Below are 18453 nucleotides of genomic sequence, written 5' to 3'. Positions count from 1 at the left end.
TGTGCTTCACTAAGTGGTCCCCAGACAAAAGCTACTCACTAATCTCAGAGCTTGAAGACATTTATGTTACCGTGAGATTCATTAACTGGAATAAATAATTCTTCACCCTGAATGCTTAGAGTAGTTCAGCTGATACCAAATAAAAACAAAACAAAAACATCCCAAACTTGTGATCTTACCCTTTGTACTAATCTGACTGGCTTTTAATTAATTTATTTATTTTATTATTATTTTTTACTGTCTTAAATGCATATGGAGGCTATGCAGATATAAAAATAAGGGCTAAATTGCCGAGCACCAGTGATGTATTGTCCACTTTCTTTACCTGAGACTTTGAATCAGCAAAACTTTGGGTTTCTGGAGTGTGGTGTGGGAGGGGAGAGCCCTGACATTCATGAATGTAATATTGGGGAGACTGAGCTCCTGAGATCCAGACTGCCTGGGTCCAAAGACCCAACCTTGCCGCTTGTTAACTGTGTAATGTTGAGAAAGTGGTCTCACTTCTCTGTAGTTTCTTCATCTGTAAAATGGTAGTAATAATGATAGTCGCATCTTAGGGTTGTTGTAAGGGTTAAGTAAATTAACATCTGTCAGGTATATAATAGGGACATGTAAGTATTTGCTGCTATTATTGAGGACTTGGTGTGTCTCAGCATTTTCACAAACATACTCTTTTAATCTTCGTAACAATACAGGGTGATGAGGAAACTTAACTGAGGTCTAGGGAGGGTAAGAGCATCTGTGCTATTCTAACTGAGTGAGTTTCACCTAGGACCACATTCAGCTACTGTATACTGATAAGGCTTTGCTGGTCATTAATGGCCTACACCGGCTATATATTCTATTAAATGCTTTTAATATCACCCCCAATGGCCCTCATCAATTTTTCATGCCCAATGTCCCACTGTAATTCCATTCTGAAAAGAAAACACTGTTCCTGACCTGGTGAGTCAAGTGTCCAAACATGTTTGGCCTCTTTCAGAATGCTTCATTGTGACTATGTTCATTTCCTCTGTAGCAATTTGAAGTCATTTCTTCCTCCACAGAGAATGTTAGATAGATTGCTGCCTCCCGCCACCTCCTTTTATTGCTTCTTCTTAAATGTGGTTGTCAGAGTGGAGAGCAGCCCCCTTCATGGATGTACAAGAGCGCTCAGCAGCAGGCTGATTTAATTGACATGTTCTTTTGGATCAGCCCACTGAGGTACTTGTATATTCCACCGTGACATCATCGTGACTTGTCTTAGCTGATTCTCTACTCCAAACCTTGGATTGCTCCCTGCGGCTCAGCAGTGAATCATTCTTTTTTTCCTCTATATTATGACTATATCCTTTGTTACTTCCTGAGTAATAGAAGAATCATGCACCGGGTTTCCTCCGAGAGGAAATCAGAACACTTAGCAAACACATCAAAAATTGCCCAGCCATGACTTAACCAGGCTGTGTGATGATGGAGGGGGTTTTAAGTAGGAATGCAGAAAACAGGAGACCTAAGACACGATGAGAGAACTCCAGAGATCTCCTTCCCTCTCAGCACAGTGTTGTTCAGTGTGCCTGACAGAGCAAAGCTGCATCAAGAAGTGGTGGCTGAGAGGCACCCGGGTGGCTCAGTGGTGGAGCATCTGCCTTCGGCTCAGGTCATGATCCCGGGGTCCTGGGGTCAAGTCCCGCATCGGGCTCCCTGCAGGGAGCCTGCTTCTCCCTCTGCCTGTGTCTCTGCCTCTCTCTCTCTGTGTGTGTCTCTCATGAATCAATAAATAAAGTCTTTAAAAAAAAAAAAAGCTGTGGTGCCTGAGAGCGAGATGAGGAGATAAGAAAGCTGGGTTTGGGTTCTGCCAGGGTGTTCACTGGCAATTTATTTACTCTTCACTGGGTGTTCCTGGCAATTTATTTACTCTTCCTGGGCTTCAGTTTTTTTCATTGGAAACATTAATTTGTTTGTTTATTCATCAAGGGAGTGAGAGTAGATGGAGAGAAGGAACAGGCTAAGAGCTGTACCTTGGGCCACCTAATATTTAGAGGACAAGGGTGTGAGGAGGAATTAGGGGAGGCAGAGAAGGAGAAGCCAGAGAAAAAGGAGAAAAAACCAGAAGAGTATGTTCCTGAAAATGAAGGAAGGGGACATCAGGTCAGTCCTGGCAACATGGAGACTGCTGGTCATCTTGACACTTCAGTGGACATGACACCTGATTGGAATGAGTTAATGAGAGAATTAGAGACCATAAGTACAGGTTCGAGGAGTTTTACTGTAAAGGGGGACAAAACTGGGTTGAACTACACAATCTGATATTTCATCCTAAAATGCCTCGAAGCATGAGGTGGACGACATAAATAAGTGAAGTGGAACATTATGATAGGATATAGTCCAGAAGGTGGAGAAATAAAGAGGAAACATCCTGCCTAAAGGTGTTCTAATAAAAATAGAAACAAATAACAATCAGTGTCAAATAAAACATATCTCGAAGCCACCAGTTCGCAGCAGTTAGACTAAATGATCTCCAAGGGCCCTTCCAGCCTCAAGTTCTACAAATCTATGCCATGAGGAAAAATTAAGTCCAGGTCATGTAATGTTGAGCCCTTGAGCTATAAATAGTCTTTCTTCTTTTTTCAAACTGGAGCTAAGCATTTGTCGTGATTCCCCCCGGGATTTGCGATAACAATCCCTTTTGTTCTTGATCTGCCTGTAAAAGCTGGAAACAAGTCACAAAATGGAGACTTGTCAGCATAAGAATCGTCTATGGAACAGCCAAGTGTTTATTAAGCCATCGCTCTCCATGGCAGACACCGTGTTATTTACCATAACATTTCAGGCCATCTCAGCCTTCCAAGAGTCTATGAATTTAATGGAGAAAACAAACAAGTAAACAGATATTTGGTGTTTCACTCTGGTCTGGGGAAACCCAGTGTGGATGGTGGAGGATGCACCTCACCCGGGCTGGGGGAGCAGGAGCAGGAAAGCTTAAGGGAAAAAGAGGAAATGAATCCTGGGCTGAGTGTTGAGGATTAGTTGGAGTTCAAGACCACAGCAAAAGGGGACGGTTGTAACCATGATGGCATTGTGTCCCAGGGCTATTAGGGCCAGTGCTTAGTGACCCCTATCCTCTAAGTAGTGGTAAGAAACAGACCCTTAAGAGCCTGACTGCCTTGGTTCATAATCTCTGTTTTACCACTTATCAGTGACCTTGAATACACTTCTTAACCTCTCTGCCTTCAAGGTTCTCTACTTCTAAGGTGGAGATTCTAACAGTACCTACTTAGTAGGACTCTGGCGAGAATTAAATGCATTTAAGAAAGCATTGAGGGGTACACCTGCTACCAACTAAGTGCTACGGGCTTGCTGTTATTATCAGGGGAATCTTCCAGGAGGAAGTAACACATAAAAGAAGCACAGTTTTCCAGGTAAGAAACTGGTGGAAGGATGTTAGAGGCAGAGAGAGTCCCACAGGCAAAAGCACTGCAGACCCTAGAGGCGCATCAAAGGGTTCAAGTGGGGAAGCACCATGCTTTAGGTTCGAGAGGTAGACACGGTCAGGATCGTAGGCTGCTTTCTACCTTTGCTGGTAAGAAACGTCTTAGATGAGAAGACCTTGAGGGGTAGGTAGATCTGATCAGACCACAGGCAGACAGTTTGGGGCAGTGGGTGGGGATAGGGAGTCATTTTTCTAGGGCGATCACCGCAGAACAGACTTGTGACCTTGTGTGCTTCGCACGCACAAGACTGTAGGAGGCATCCTGGAGAATTCTCCTTTGGCATGAATCCAATATCTCATCGGCCCTGGGTGAGCTGCTGTCTTCTGTTTAGAAGACCACGATCCTGAAATAGATTCCAGTCCAGGGCAGTGCATTAATTTCTTAAAGTGAAAGTCATCCAACTCCTGCCCCTGCTTTTCCTAAGGAACCATTCACTCTTCGTGTTTCCTCAGTAAATATTTGGGGAGATTTGTTCTCCTAATCTCAACATGTAGATTAGCTATTTGCAGCAGATAGTTGACGTAACAGCCAGCACATCCAAACCTCCTCATGCAAGGTAATGCTTTCCTTAGGTCCCTGAAGACTCTGGAATCATCTCAGTATCATTCTCTTGACTCCTTGATTCTACAAATACAATGGCAGCTGTTCTTCACAAAGGCGTCAATCCATTTTTTTCACCTCAGAGTCAAGCAGTACATAGTTTTATAGTAAGTAACCGAAGGGAACTTTGGCTGGGGCCTTGTCATTAATATAAAGCTCAACAGTAAGATATCACAGCTAAAAGAAAATCTACTGCAGGATTTTTATCTCCAGATGGTGGTGATGGGGGTGTCACTGAAATCCCGTAGCCCTTCCTCAGTGCTCCATATGTTGACAGAGAGCTCGTGCAGACATCTCCATAAATGTTACCTCTATGTTTCGAGACTTCTGCCAGATTTGGCCTTACAATTCTGTATGATTTTCAGATTTGGCTACTTCAGGGACAGGATGCTTCTTTGTGATTTCATATCTCCAAATCACGTACTGGTGCTCCACCATTGGTGATGATTGGGTCCATGATCAACAAAATCACACTAAAGTCAGAAATATTGAACTGATAGGCTACAGAATGCTTCTCTTGTGTCAATGAAGACAGTTGGGATGTTTGTGGTTTCATTGATGGTCGCTATTTTACTGTTTGACCATCGCGTTAAAACTAATTTTGAAAGAACAATTTACAACAAGTTTCTACAGATTTATTAACATCATCTGGATCCTTTCCCTCTGATGATTGACACACTGCTTGATGGTTTGCAGTGACACTATTTCTGATATATTTCATTTCCTCCTTAAACTGAATTTCCAGTTTTCTGAACATTCAGCATGTTCTCTGTATGTCCCACTGAGGCCAATTCTTTCTCTTCTGTTCTTTTGGGATCCTGATGATGAAATGCATTTCAGGTACCAACAAGGTATATCTTTTGCTTCTTTGCAATTTGGTCCCATTTCCCATTTTTTTATTCTTTACATTTTAAATATTATTACCAATAAGAGCTAACATTTATTGAATGTCCATTCTGCAGTGATGATGCTATGCTAAGTAAAACAAAAATTTTTTAAATGGGAAAATCATTATATATACTGTGTGTATGAAAGTTCACTTCCTTTGTTTTGTTAGTCTCTCATCTCATTTATAAGCAAACCTCTATTTCCTTTTAGCTTCCCTCCTTTTGAATTCCAAATGGTTGTGTGTGAGTGTGTGCGTGTGCACACGTGTGTGCGCGGTAGTGCTAATAGTACTTTGTGATCACATCTTGTTCAAAAAGCACAAATAGGCACACAATCCGTCAGGAAAAGTTTAAAAGACCTCTACCTTCCCAGCTAACAGTGGCCCACAGGCTGCTAATTAGCTTGATGGATCAGCACCTGGTCTGGTTATGAATGCTCAGAAGCCCATTGGTTGCTGGCAGCCGATTCCTGACTCCCTGAGGTTTGGAGATGTATCAACCTGAGCAGAGAGAGCTGGCGCCCGCTTAAAGGGTAGCTATAGCCAATTATTCATGCGCTCCTTTGGACTTGACTTTGGCTGGAGGAAGAGACATGCTTTCAGATACATTTGAGGCAGCCTTTCGTTGCACAAATGTTGCATCTACCTGGCACATTTTTCCTTTGTTGTGTCATTACAGTACAATGAGTAATGTCAGTACAACCCTACAATTATCTAAGGGATAACTAAGTTATGCCATGTTGTGGTTTTTTTCTTATGTTCTTGTTCTTCCTCCCCCTTTTTCTACTTCTTATTTGCTCAGAATGTTTTTGAAGTCAATTTGTCTTATTCTTCTGATTTCAGCGGGGTTTTAAGTAGACACAATGTGTAATGTTTGGTTTAAATGACACCAAAACTCTAGATAGTCTGCTAAAGTTTCATTGACCACGGCATCAAGTATTAGGCATGGAATTGCACCACTGCTTTGCCACTCAGTATAGTTGTGTGGCCCCAAGCACATTTCTTGGCCTCTCTGAGCCCCAGATACCTCATCTGTAAGCTGCAAAGAACAATTCCTACATCAAAAGGTTGTTGAAATATTAATTTCTTTCCCTTAGTAGTTATGACTCATATCGATCATCCCTCAACATTTGAATGTCCCTGTGTGTAAAGCCTGGTGGTGGGGCTCATGGGAAAATATAAACTAAACAAAATATACATAGCTACCGTTACACGCCCCCACCCCACTCTTGAAGTGCATGGCCTGAACAAAAAGTGAAATCATCCACGGGAAACAATCAAAGAATAATGTTATAATACAGCACCAGCTTTATACTCATCTTCTGGCAAATGCATCCACACATGCTGTCTATTCTAATTTGTGCCAATGTGGATGTGAACCTCAATACCTCTTTGAGACCCTCTCCCTATTAATCTAATCACACACAAAAGCATTAGTCAGTTAGTTAGTCCTTACTGAAGATTTCAGATGATGGGAAGGTGGGTGTGTTTACAGGATAAACCCAACACAAACAATTTGCTTAAAGCCCCATTCAGTATTTCCAATCTCTAAATAGCCTATTGTCACTCCTCCCCCAACAAGGCCTTTGCCCTGTGACTCGTCTTTCTTTACCACCTTCCTTCTGAGAATGATGCAAACTCCTCTCCTTGTCAGTGAGTGCAAAAGTTTAGCGACCTTCTTAAGTTACTTGAGTATGTCTGTGGCGAGGTTTCACCCTTTTTCTCACAGAGATTATCAAAATATTTCTTCCAAACGCAGCACAAGAGTAATGCAGGCGAATACAATTTTCTCCGTCTCTCTATTTCACACACTGCTTCATTCCATTCTCATAATATCCTCGTGACGGTAGTGCTATGTCAGTTTTAGGGATGGGGAGACTGAAACTGAGAAGTTGAGGATCACCCCAATGTAAAGGCCTTGCCTCCTATACTTGTTATGAGGACTAAAGAAGGGAGCATATCGTTAAGTGCTTGCCCCAGAGCGAGTCACAGAGAAGGAATGGTGGCCTCCAGTAACAGAAGTAATAATATTAGTAGACATAACAGTAGCAATTGCCCTTGTCCCGTCTGGCTTGATGGTAGCATAATGAAGGTCAACAGCAGGTTTGACTACATAGTTTGTAGGACCCAGTACAAAAGCAAAATGTGAAGCCTGACCAGGGGCAGGGAAATCAGTCTCCCCTTTCCACAGGCCCACCACCCCAACCTATGGCAGGCAAGTGATCCCCTCCTTCCAAGGGATAATAGTCACTAGGCCAGTATAAGCTTGATATTTGGTTTGGATGTGAGTGAGAGGCCCCTACCAGGTCACCCACCATATTGCCCACCAAACACACCATGAGATGCAGCTCAAGGCAGGATTGGCGGATGCCTTGCCTATCCCAAATGCCACAGGGTGGGTGACCCTTCATACCAAGACTACCTACCACCACCAGGGGAAGAAGGAGGGTAAGGGCTGAAAGAAGGCCACTGCCTTCCTAACCCAGTCAAGGCCACCTGACTGCTACCCCAGACAAAAAGCTGTGGTGGTTGTGGCGTAAGTCAAAGAGGGGAATCCGTAGGTAGCACCATAGGCAGCAGGAGGGAACAGACAGCCAAAAATTCATCCCAGGAAGGTAGGACCTCATGTAAGCTGAGTTCTAAGCACCATAACACATGGTCCATAGTCACGTTAGGTTTCACTTACAAAAAACACAGTTTCGAAGTTAAAAGTATTTGGAATTACAAGAGTGCAACTGCAGAGCATTAACCCAAGTGTGGGGCCTTCTGAGTGCCCTCAGGCCCTGTGAGACAGCACTAGTCACATGTCCACAAAGCCAGCTGATCAACAATGAATATGCAAGTGCTTTAAAAAGTCTTAACACTAAAAAAAAAAAAAAAAAAAAAAAAAAAAAGTCTTAACACTGTGTAAATGTGGAGTATCACTGCTGTAATAACCATTATGCAAAAATAGTATTAGATCCTAGCAACTCTGTTGGGCATTTACTTAGTAACCCTCAATTCGTATGAGCAAAGGAGAGCTCTGATAAATTTGTTTCTCTCTCAGGAGGAAAAAATGTTTCTAGATCCTTCTGAGTGATAGGGTGAAATCAGAGTTTCCAGGGACATCCCTGCACTCCCCACAAATCTCTCTTGTAATAGACATGTCAAAGCAGAGACCCTGATTCTGCCACAGATCAGAATTATGGATCCTCCCCTAAGCAGGACAAAGGAACTCCTACCCTGGAAATTCCCTCAGCATCTGCTTCCCTCCACCCACCACCCAAGGCCTCCAGGAACATGGAGCTCTCTGCCACACACTTTCCATTAGCTCAGAATTTCAAACTCAGGGATGCCCCCACTGCCCTCCAAAAATTTCTTGGTTTTATGGGTACTGCTGGGCTGCAAATCTGACACTCTTCACACCTTACACATAGATTTGATCCTATCCGTTTCAATATAGCAGACCCGCAGGGGCATTTTTGATAGTTAAAAGAGCATCCAATGATTCAGAATAAAGCAGTTATTAAACAGTTTCTTGGTCTACATCATAATTAGAAAAAGCAGCTGAGAGAAAGGGGAGAAAATGCAAATTAGAACATTCTTATCCTCCATACCCACCGGGGACCCATTTAGAGCAAAGTAGTAATTTACCAAATGATAGCCTAATGTCCTGAAAGAGTTAAGGTGGCTTCCCACATTACTTCTACCCAGACAGCCTTTTCTGCTCCAGGGCTACGCTGACTCACCCTATGGGTCCTAACTGAGTATATAGACAAAAAAGAGTGGATTTTCCCACCACTGCACTACAGACCCCACCCTAGTGTTCAAACAGAAGGGAGTGGCTAATTGTTCTTTGGAATGATCCTACCCCCAATCCTCTCCCTGCCCCCCGCCAACAGAAATTTCAGGAAGCCTGTGTTCTTTCTTTCCCAGCATCTTTCTCTTGTAAGCCAGTGAGGGTGACAGCAGACACCACCACCAAGTGTCAAGCTGGGCATTGCTCTGCAAGGGAGAATGTTTTAGAGCCAAGCTGTTATCAGTCACGGTTCTGACAAAGCCCCACTTCACTGCAACTTGCCTGACGCAGCAGCTGTAGTGTCATGTGAGAATACATGAGAATGGGAGTTAGAAATTTTGAATTCTAGCCATGGTTATGCTACTTACCAGCTGTGTGACCTTGACCAAGTCAATGGACCTCTCGGGGATTCCACTGCTTCATTTATCAAATAAAAACAATATAGCAACGGCAACCTCGGGTTATTGTTTTGAGGATTAGTTAAAATAGCATGTAAATATATTTTGTCAACTAAAAAATATCTTGGGGCGCCTGGGTGGCTCAGCTGGTTAAGTGTCTGACTCTTGATTCTGGGCTCAGGCCGTGATCTCAGGGCTGTAGGATCGAGCCACGTCAGGCTCAGCACTGGGTGTGGAATCTGTTTAAGATTCTCTCCTGCCCTCCCCTCTTTCAAATAAATATATAAACCTTTTTAAAAACCTCTTATGACTTTATTAATAAAGGAAACATTGGGGCATAATGAAAAATCATGGATCTCAGAGCCATACTACCTTCTGGATTTAATTCTGGTGCTGTCTGATCTTGGAAAATCACTTAGCCTCTCAGAGCCTTCATGATTTCTTCATCTGAAAAAAGAAAAGATGGTACTAAAGTAATGACAAAGACCCTCCACATTGTTGCGGTAGCGCGTATAAGGGCCTGGTACTTGCTAAGTACACAAGATGGGGCATCTGGCTGGCTCGGTCAATAAAACATCGTACTCTTGATCTCAGGCTTGTGAGTTGGAGCCTCACGTCAGGTATAAAGATCACTTAAAAAAAAAAATCTATATAACCAGAGTAGGTACTCAAGAAATAGGTTTCTTCGCTTCATGTCTCTTCCTCATTCCCATAAATGTCTTGACAGCTCCAGGCGTTAAGCTCAGCACCCTGGCAATGTCAGTGTCACCAACTTAGAAACCTCCATGAAAAGAGAGCTTCTCTTCTTCAGTGTTCCAGCAGAGTCCTGGTCCTAAACTTCCCTGAAAGATCCCCTGTGACTGAGTGACAAAATCCTTCAACTGGCCAGTGGATCACGGGTTTACTCAATGGTCAGCTCTTCTAGGATTTTCTAGGATTTCATGACTGAGGGCTGAGGAAGTGGGTTTTCAGTGAAAAATCAGACAAATGCTAACAGAAATAGAAGGGACTAGGTGTTGAGCAAGAAAAACAGTGGACATCAACCACAACTTCCTATCCTAAGATTCAGTTCTAACAACTCAAATTTATTTTTAAAATTTATATGTAATTCTTTCTCCCTTTGCCTATGTAGGGTATGTTAACACCCTGAATGGACACTGCTGGAGAATTAGCATAATGATATACGTAATCACCATCAAATGATAGGCTAGCTTGTCCTACATAAAATCCTGTGAAGAAAAAAAAATATATGTTTTTTTCATGAGTCTACATTAGTAAGTTTCTGTCCACTCCCAGAGGCATGAGCTCTCCCTCACTTGTACAACTGATAAGCACACTGGAAGGTACTATGGGAAGGACCTTTGTCACTTAGTTGAGCTGTTAAGTTGGAGTAGCCTCTTGATTCTAAAGATCTACCAGTTAATCCTGGGTGAACTTAATTCTCTGGCTGAATAATTATTGTGCACCAGGTAGTATGCTTAGATTTGTATGTGAATGCACTCATTTGATCCTTTAAGGACAAATTCTCCCTATTTCACAGACACAGAAATGAAGTGCAGCAAGATTAAGCAAACTTTTCAGGGCTTACAACTAATAAATGACAGAGTCATATTTGAACCCTGGTCTGAGCCCACGGCCTTATTCCATACATTATAATACCTCCTTGAGGGCCCCAAGTATAACCTCCAAATGTGCTATAGACCATATTTTTCTGAATCCAAATGCAGATCTAATGTCCTGACTCACTTAAAAAGGGTTGCCTGGGAAGTCAGGAACACATGCCCACTTAGTAAAATGGACCCCCAGATCAGGTTGCCGGAGCATTTTCCTCTCATCGCCGACCTTGAAAGTTGCTGCAAGTGTTGAGCACAGCAGCTCTACTGGTTAAAGGTGTTAGAAGGATGAAGTATTTAACATCTGTGTTGTGTGGCCAGAACTGAATCCCAGGGGCTGGTTGTAAGCAAAAGCTGCAAGTGAATGTCTTAGCTATGGCTCAGTGGAGCTGTACGTGGCTCAGGCCTTGAATGTAGTTAACATCCAAAAGAAGTCCCCAGGTCTTAATTCAGAAGACTGGGGCAGAACATTGCTGGCAGATGGGCCTCTGTGTTTACAATCATTCCCCCTGGATTCCAAGCCTGCTTGCCTTCAGGAAAAAGTGTAAATCCCTTCTGCTCACTCTGGGTTGTGTTAGCTGGGTAGTAAATATGCCCCTGGTTAATAGGCAGTCCATAAGTTGTTTTTAAATTTGCTATCCAAATAAAGGAATTTCTCCACAGCAAAAGTATAATAATGCAATAAAAATTATAAAATCTACGAGTGGTGGAAGTTAGCCGATACCTTATTTATCTCACTAACATCAAGCAAGCCCTGAGTATGAGGAGGAATCGTACCACTTCTATGGCAGACGTATCCCACCAACAGCCACACGCACCCATTTGCTACTCAAAGCCCTCCCTGATGCTCACCTCTTGTGGAACTCCTTGATCCTGTTTTGTCTCCAGTATGCAGGCTCTATCTCTCTGGCTTGTGTCCTATGAGCTCTATCTACACACACCAGCTTTGTTTTTTCAAAATTCAACACCCCGCTTTCTACATATTGGAAGGTAAGGCTCCACAATATTGTGATTATAAGTCCACATTCATGTCTTTTAAATAGTTAGTTCTGAAATGCCTTTTTATTAAACATGATTCACATGATTAAAAAGATTTATTTGAGGGTGGAGTTTTCTAAAAATTCTTCTAGCTTCGAAGTGGGTCATGTCTTATCCCACAGTATAAAATGGCGGTGCTATCCAGCGTTCTCTGATAATTCTACATGTGGTTCTAGTGGATGACATTCCATTCCCAAGCCTTCCAACTACTAGGAAATAAGCAGATAGAAAATCCACATCTCAAAAAAAAGAAAAAAGAAAAAAAAAGAAAATCCACATCTCTTGTCCTCACCTCGCTCCTGAGCTCCAGATTTAGAATCTGTTTGCCTTCTGCATTTGTGTGGAGAATAAACTAAAATTCGACATGTGCCCAGCTTTCTTTTCCTTGTTTGACAAACCTTTTCCTAAGGCCTATCTGGGGTCAGAAGGTGAACAGAAGTAGAGGATGACATAAGCAGGGTCTCTGACTTCATGCAGTCTTATATGGAGATCCATAACTAAACACGTAATTACCAAAAAAATAAATAAATAAAAATTAAAAAATGCTATTATTAGGGACACCAAAGTTACTGTGAAAGCAAAATAATTTTGCCTAAGCCAATACGGAGATATATAAACATTTTCCTAGAATAAGGAAAATGGTTGATCCATAAGGATAAACTGGGTTTACCCAGAGACACAGTTCCACAAAATTAGAGTCCATCAGTAACCCACCTTCCTATTCTTCAGCTCCTAACTCAAGGTTTGACATCACAAGAATTCAGTAAATCTTGATATAATGAGCAGAAGTATTTTTATGTCACTACCTTTTTAAAAAAAAAGATCATTAATGTAGTATGACAGATCACAGGACAGCTCTGGCTGGTGAATACACACAAACATCAGACTTAAAACGTGCATTTGTTAAATGGGATCCAAGTCATCAGAGTTTGATATAAAGTCAAAAGTTCTCCATCTTACTATCTCATTACCTCTTAATCCTATTTATATCCAAGAATTCCTCCCCAGACTTTGTTTACTGACTCGATGAGATATTTCCCGCTTTAAGTTTTGTACGCCTGGCATTATAATTCTGAAGGACAGAGGCAGCTTCTATATAAGTGGGTTTGTGCCATGCCTCCTTTTAAATAATTTTTAAAGTATTCTTTTCTTTGCTTAAAAATGATCAAAACAAATTAAAAGCTATAAGATAATGTTGGATATTAAGATAAGCTAACATTGAAATAAGAAAGATCTTTTTCCTTTAATATTGTTAAGTATGAGAGGATTTCTTCCTCCAAGAATCTCAAAGCAGTTCTCTTAAATATATAATTCCAGTTGGCTTAAGACCAACAGTCATAAATAAATTTGTATTACATCATGGAATTACATGTTGATCCGTGAAAACTGATCTTATTTAGTTTCAAATGCCAAATCTATTTGGATCTATTGAAAGAGGAGTGCCTACCTTTTTATTCCTTATCTTCCTAACCCTGGAAGTAACCATCATACTAGATTTACAGGATTCTCCTACATAGCTCCAGATTAAAAAAAAAAAAAATCAACACTGGTTGCCTCATTTCCTTTGTTTTCCTGGAAACTTTACTAAAACATTATATCCTTTCCTGGTTGGGATTGCTATTGTTGAAGGTAATAGGCATCTATTTCTTTTTATTTCAGAACTCTTGGACATTTTTGTCAAAGTGCATACCTCGATACTGTGAACACGAGAGGTATACAGTAAAGACTTTGCTAAAAACATTTGAGCTAACATCTTGGCGGGGGGTTCATTATGCACCAGATACCACATTTAGTACTTTACAAAGTGTGTTAAGTTAGGGTTCAGCTCAATCACAGACACAGAACCAGTATGAGGTATACACCAGGACATTTACTGCAAGCTAGTGGCCTATGTAATTGTGCAACTGGCTGGGTAGTCTGAAATCTGTAGGGCAGGCTGCAACTCTTAGGCAGGGGCTGGAATTGCCTTTCACAAAGCTGCTTTTTCTTCAGGGAGGCCTCAGTTCTGCTCCTAAGGCCTTTTAACTGATTGAATCAAATTATCCAGAATAATCTCTCTTAGTTAATAAAGTCAACTGATTATGGACTTTAACCACATCTACAAAATACTTTCATAGCGACACCTAGATTGTGTTCGATTAAGTAAATGGGGACTATCACCTAGCCGGCTTGGCACATCAAAAAGAGCACCACATATGTGTAATCTCATTTCCTCTTTACCACAGCTCTGTGAAGTAATTTCCATTATTGTCATATACGCTTTACAAGTTGGAAAGATAAGGCTTGAAAAACTCAGGTAATGTACTCAAGATTAGAAAACTATTAAATGGAATACCAAGTACGTGAACCTGTAAGTCTGATTCCAAAATTGAGAGCTTAATTAACTACTGCACAATACTATATCAAAACAAAGGAATAAAGTATTATAATTCTACTCCTCTAACTCTATACAAAGGGACTCATATTAGTGTTTTACCTCTTACAGCCATCTTTAGACTTTGTAAGATGAAAACATTCAACATAGCCTTCTGGATAATTTGTTCAATGCAAAGAAAGAAAAAAAAAGAAAGAAAAAAAAATTAAAAAAAAATGCAAAGAAAGAATACAGAAGATTGGAGAATCCCAAATGTTAGCCCTTTCTGATTTAAAATTGCTGTCCTTAAATAAATAGTTTATGTTAGAGAGGGTTGCATTCTTGATGACTTGTAATGGAATGGATGCTTTACTTTTCATTGGGATATAGGGAAATTGGGAATTGGCGCTATAAGAGCTATTTCTTAATTGTATCATGTTTCAAGATATAGTGTATTACTTTATATAACCAATGTTTTAAAAACAAAATGTAGATTCCCCCAAGTAATAGAATATGAAGCTATAATGCATAGTTTAAATAACACAAATTAGACATTAATCTATTTTTAGCAAAAACATAAGACTACTGAAGGAAAAACAAAGTCTGGCATTGAATATCCTGGGGCACCATAACATCATGGTAAGCGTCTGAACAAGTGGCAAGAATTCACGGCTCTGCCTCTGTCTCTAGTTAGGGTAGGTCCTTGGGTAAGTGACTTAACCATTCTTGGCATCACTTTCCTTTTCTACAATATGAGAGGGTTTCATAAGATGATCTCTTATATCCTTTATACTGTTCCAGAGCATTAAAATGTCTAAAATTTCAACTATGACCTAGGGGCTATTTTAGTGCCAAAGAGTAGAAAGTCATTCTTCTGTGGATTATTTAATGTTTTTACCCAAACCACTAGGAGTCTGGTAAAACCTTTATGTCTTAATATGCATACCTGGAGGCTATTGCCAAATTTCATTAGTGCCAGGATGAAGTTATTTTCCAGGTCTATCGTATTTAATATGTTGAGCTGATTATGCTGAATGGAGCGCCTGTACCAGCTACCATGGACAGCTACTTACCGTCCCGTCTCCCTCAAGAAGTTTTCAGTCGCCAAGCACAAATGCTGACAGAGAATTAGATTTCCGTCACCCTCTAGAGGTAGCACAGACACAAAAAGGCCTAGAGGTCCCAAATGACTCCAGTGCAGAAGATTTGAGAGCGTGCCTCCTTTCTAAAGAGCCCTTAGTTCCTTGCTAACAAAGGGCATCTTTTTGACAGAGCCCAGCATTGTTGCTAGAGAACAATATCCAGAAGAGATATTGTTGGTGCCCCCAGGAATGTCATTCTTCAGTCATTCACATGATCGGGAGACCAAGGAAACACTATTCCACCTTAAGTCTCATGTGTTTGGTGGTGTTGTGAGAAATAGAATGAAACCACCTGAATCCCAAACCCATTGAAAGCTGGCTGATCTCAAAAAAACCAGAGAGATGCAAACATGCCCTGGTCAAGAAAGGCAGATTATGTCCAATCTGTTTCTCTTTCTATATATGTAAGATGCAAAATCAAAAAGCCCCACAAACTCCTTCTGTAAATGAGAAAGCATTTCTATAGTGTTAAGGGTTCACGGTCCGGAGCCTCACAGGCCTGGCCCTGCCTCTCGCTAGAGGGGTGGCTTTACGCTATACTATTGACCCGAACCTCGCAAAAGCACAAGATGACATGAAAATAGACAAAACAGTGGACATTTTGTGTTTCTTGTTTAGGGCAATGAATACTGTCCCTTAAGCACGAACAGCAGATCTCCCTAAGCCTTTTATTTTTCAACTGTAAAGCGAGGATAATAATAAAACTTGCCTCATAGAGTTCTGAGAATTAAATGAGATAATTCACAGATGCCTGGCAGATCGTAAGTGCTGGGTAAATGTTGTCTAGTATTTGAAAATTAACTCACATTTCTCTTTTAGTGCCAGACTTTTGCAGTTGACCAACATCTTTGTTTCCTTTGGCCTGAAAGCACTGAATGTGCACTCTTAAGTTTAGAAACCGAAAGTACCCTGAAAACAAGCAGACTGATCAGTGCTGTTGGAGTTCATCAGAAGGGCCGTCCACTCCCTTAAATACCTAGAGTACCTCATTCCAGGCTGTGTCCCACAGACAGTTTGGGTGCCGTTACCTTGTGTTCGGGCGATGGGTATCGTTGGTGAGAACCTGCGGTTCTTACCTCCAGTCTAAGTGGGCAACTCACACTTTTGGATGGAACGTGGAAACCCCAAAGGACTGGAGCGCGTGGGTTGCCAGATAAACGTTCATTCACATGTTACGGAATTAAGCGGTCTGTAAACCACACATTATTTTTATTTATTTATGGCGAGGGAGAACTAAGGGATTTTTTTTTTTTTTTTAATGGGGGGAAAGCTTTGTCATTTGAGGTCAGGTGTCCCTCCCATGAGTGGCATCATTTTGACGAGAACGAATTTATACAAGCGTTCGGAGGCGCACAGTGGGAACTCTGGTGGGAACGGGGGGGAGGGGGGGGCGGGGATAAAGGGTGTCTAAACCGTGCCAAGATCGTCCCTGGAAACGTCCGCCGCGGCCCCTCCGTGTCCCGGGGGCTGGGCATCCCCCTCGGACAGCAGCTGGAAGGCTAGTGGCTCGGGCGCCACCGGTCCACACAGTCGAGGGTGGCGGCGGCCTGTCCTGCGTGGGGAACTCGCGGCGGCTCGGCTGCTGGGAGGAAGCCCTGGGTGGCCTCGGAGCAGAGCGGGGCGTCCCTTCGCCCCCTCCGCCGCCGCCTCCTCCTCTCCCCAGCGGCTGCGACGGCAGTGACGGCGGCGGTGGCGGCTGCTGCCACCGCTGCTGCCGCTGCCGACTGGTCACCTGGGCGCCTGCGGAGCTGCCTGGCTGCTGCCGCCGCGCGGCCCCTCGGAGCGCGAGGAGGAGGCGGCGAGGAGCCAGGATATCCATAGTAACCCGGGATGCGCCGCGCGCCGAGCCCCAGCGAGTGCGGGAGGACCGAGCCCCCGCGCGCCCGCAGCCCGCCGTGCTAGGCGCCCTGCAGCCCCCGCGCCGCGCCGCGCCGGCCCGCGTCGCTCCGGCGGTCCGGGTGCCCCTGAGCGGTAAGCCCTCCCGACACCCCGGCCCACGCCTCCCGCCGCCCGGCCGCCCGCCCCCGGGAAGCGGCCGCAGAACAATGGAGAGCGCCGCCCGCAGCCCCGGAGCCGGCACCCGGGGGAGGACGCGCCGCCGCCGCCGCCGCCGCCGCCGCCACCCGGGCCGGGACCGGCGCGCGCCACGGGGGGCCGGGCGCGTGCGAGGGCGCGCGGCGGGCGGCGGGCGGGGGGCGCGGGGCGCGGGCCGGGGGAGCTGGCGGGGAGAGCCCGGCGCTCGGCGCAGCGCGGCCAGGCTCTGCGCCCCTCCCGCCGCGCCCGCCCCTGCCCCTCCTCGGCGCGCTCGCCCTCGCCCTCGCCCTCGCCCTCGCCCTCGCCCTCGCCCTCGCCCTCGCCCTCGCCCTCGCCCTCGCCCTCGCCGCCGCTCGCTTGCGCTGGGGGCGCCCACAAAGATGCTCAGAGGCAACGGCTAGGGGGGCCGCGTTCCAGCCACATGTCCGCGTCCGCGGGGGCCAGAGCCCGCCAGCCCTCGCGGAGCCCGGCTCGCAGCCAGCCCGCGGCCGCCGCCGTCGCTAGTGCCGCCCGGCTCGGGTGAGTAGCGGGCGGGCGGCGGGCGGCGGGCGGCGGGCGGCGGGGCTCGGCTGCTCCCCCGCCGCCCGCCGCGCCTGCTCGCCGGGATGCGGCCGCCCGCAGTGCTGCGGCCGCTGGGGGAGCCGAGGAGAAGGGAAGCCGGGTGGGAAATCCGCGGAGGCTGCGGAAGGGGTTTGCCGGGGCATTTGTTGCAGCCTAGGCTAGCGGTCTCCACTGTGTGGGCTTTTTTTTTTTTTCTTCTTTTTTTTCCTTTTCCTTAACGCGGTTCGGTTATTGGTTTTCCCTCACCTCCCACCCCTCGGGCTGGGCACATTTTCCCTTTCCTTTCCCTGTCTTCGCGGTTGCGAGGAGTTCCAAGCGGTAAATTACTGGAGGTCTCTCCGAATGCTTTGACTTTCACGAGTATCTATTTTCCAAAGGTCATTTGTGTTCAAACATCAAAAAGCCACGACAACCCATGTAATTGCGCTTTGGATCGCCTTCGAGGAAGAGACCCTGGAAGGGTCGGTGTGGAGCGTGCCTTCTCTCCCCGTGTTTTTTAACCACTGATTGCGCGGAGGGGGACGTGGGCATGGACTCCCCCGTGGTACGCCTTGCAGGGCAGTGACAGAGCAGCAGAGAC

At 44.5% G+C, this 18453-nt stretch overlaps 1 protein-coding gene across 22 annotated transcripts in view; it reads left to right on the top strand.

Moving 5' to 3' along the window:
* The window catches only part of ANKS1B (ankyrin repeat and sterile alpha motif domain containing 1B), a 1057476-nt gene that overhangs the window by 898035 nt on the left and 140988 nt on the right, over window positions 1-18453 (top strand). The window contains exon 1 of one of the 22 annotated variants that reach the window (XM_038558755.1): window positions 17192-17249. The exons of 19 other annotated variants lie outside the window; for them this stretch is intronic. The gene's annotated coding sequence lies outside the window, so the exon portion shown is untranslated. Of the gene's footprint in view, window positions 1-17191; window positions 17250-17713; window positions 17832-18453 lie in introns of those variants that run through there. 2 more of the 22 variants (XM_038558757.1, XM_038558756.1) reach the window with 2 other exon arrangements.

The sequence above is a fragment of the Canis lupus genome, chromosome 15, assembly GCF_011100685.1.
Source record: "Canis lupus familiaris isolate Mischka breed German Shepherd chromosome 15, alternate assembly UU_Cfam_GSD_1.0, whole genome shotgun sequence".
Lineage (NCBI taxonomy): Eukaryota > Metazoa > Chordata > Mammalia > Carnivora > Canidae > Canis > Canis lupus.
This window is presented reverse-complemented; position numbering and strand designations above follow the sequence as displayed.